We start from the raw sequence: 2500 nt of genomic DNA on the forward strand, positions 1-2500 counted from the left end.
TTCAACTCTTACACAGTGGAGTGCAGAGCTGCAAAGCTGAATAATGTAGTAATGATAATAATGTATATTTTATTACACATGCTCAGCACCTCTACATGCACTAATGGAGAGATGTCAGAGTGGGGGGGCTGCACATGGAAAGGCGCCCCGAGCAGTGGGGGGTTTGGTGCCTTGCTCCAGGGCACCTTGGCAGTGCCCAGGAGGTGAACTGGCACCTCTCCAGCTACCGGTCCTCCACCATACTGACTGAGCTGCTGCCCCCCCCCCTCCCTGCATAAATTGTTAACTTTTACACTAATCGACTATTCTAATAGTCCATGAATCAGAGTGAGGCATTTAGTTTCTGATGAATCAGGTCAACTGGTGTGATGTCAGCTCGTTAAATATGAATATTGTTCTAGTGTCTTCTCTCGTCTGGGACAGGACACTGGACATCTTTGAGACACACGGACAGACACACACACATACAGAGAGAGAGACACACACAAACACACACAGAGAGAGACACACACATACAGAGAGAGAGACACACACAAACACACAGAGAGAGAGAGACACACACACACAGAGAGAGAGACACACACACAGAGAGAGAGACACACAGAGAGAGAGACACACACAAACACATACAGAGAGAGAGACACACACAAACACATACAGAGAGAGAGACACACACAAACACATACAGAGAGACACACACAAACACATACAGAGAGAGAGACACACACAAACACATACAGAGAGAGAGACACACACAAACACATACAGAGAGAGACACACACAGAGAGAGAGACACACACAAACACATACAGAGAGACACACACAAACACATACAGAGAGAGACACACACAAACACATACAGAGAGAGAGACACACACAGAGAGAGAGACACACACAAACACACACAGAGAGAGACACACACAGAGAGAGAGACACACACAAACACATACAGAGAGAGAGACACACACAAACACATACAGAGAGACACACACACAAACACATACAAGAGAGAGACACACACAGAAAACACATACAGAGAGAAACACACACAGAGAAGAGACACACACAGAGAGAGACACACACAACACACATACAGAGAGAGACACAGAGAGAGAAGAGACACACACAAACACATACAGAGAGAGGACACACACACACAAAAGAGACACACACAAACACATGCAGAGAGACACACACAGAGAAACAACACACAAACACACACACACAGAGAGAGACACACACAGAGAGAGACACACACAAACACATACAGAGAGAGACACACACACAGAGAGAGAGAGACACACACAAACACATACAGAGAGACACAGAGAGAGAGACACACACAAACACACACAGAGAGAGAGACACACACAGAGAGAGAGACACACACAAACACATACAGAGAGAGAGACACACACACAGAGAGAGACACACACAAACACATACAGAGAGAGAGACACACACACAGAGAGAGAGACACACACAAACACATACAGAGAGAGACACAGAGAAAAGACACACAAAACACACACAGAGAAGCACACACACAGAGAGAGACACACACAGAGACACACACAGAGAGAGAGACACACACAGAGACACACACAGAGAGAGAGAAACACACAGAGAGAGACACACACAGACACACACAGAGAGAGAGACACACACAGAGAGAGAGACACACACAGAGAGACACACACAGAGAGAGACACACACAGAGAGAGAGACACACACAAACACACACAGAGAGAAACACACAGAGAGAGAGACACACACAGAGAGAGAGACACACACAGAGAGAGAGACACACACAAACACATACAGAGAGACACACACAAACACACACAGAGAGAGACACATACAGAGAGAGAGACACACACAAACACATACAGAGAGAGACACACACAAACACATACAGAGAGAGAGACACACAAACACATACAGAGAGAGACACACACAAACACATACAGAGAGAGACACACACACAGAGAGAGACACACACAAACACACACAGAGAGAGAGACACACACAGAGAGAGAGAGACACACACAAACACATACAGAGAGAGAGACACACACAGAGAGAGAGACACACACAAACACACACAGAGAGAGAGACACATACAGAGAGAGAGACACACACAAACACATACAGAGAGGAGACACACACAAACACATACAGAGAGACACACACATACACCCAGAGACACGCAAAACAAGCCAGGTGATGACGTCATCTTAGACTTTGGGGAACTCTGATCCACATGTTAGAGACCAAACTACTCCTCATCCATCCATCCATAAACATATGACCCATAGATGGTGATAATAGTTGTGTAGCGTGAGCTCTCGAGTAAATCCAGCCGATATATGAAGCCATGTTTAGTTCTCTTTATTAAAGGGATTCTCTTCACTCTCTCAAACAATCAATTAATTAATCAATTAATACATCAGAGAAAATTTAAACAGTTCAATCATCTTAAACTTGATTTGGTCCTGTG

General features: G+C 45.0%; 1 protein-coding gene across 1 annotated transcript in view; it reads right to left on the reverse strand.

The window, feature by feature from the left end:
* Nucleotides 1-2368: 2368 nt before the first annotated feature.
* The window catches only part of sft2d3 (SFT2 domain containing 3), a 1554-nt gene continuing 1422 nt past the window's right edge, over nucleotides 2369-2500 (reverse strand). The window contains exon 1 of the mRNA XM_039815563.1: nucleotides 2369-2500. This exon is cut by the window's right edge and continues 1422 nt beyond it. The gene's annotated coding sequence lies outside the window, so the exon portion shown is untranslated.

Source organism: Perca fluviatilis, chromosome 11, assembly GCF_010015445.1.
Source record: "Perca fluviatilis chromosome 11, GENO_Pfluv_1.0, whole genome shotgun sequence".
Lineage (NCBI taxonomy): Eukaryota > Metazoa > Chordata > Actinopteri > Perciformes > Percidae > Perca > Perca fluviatilis.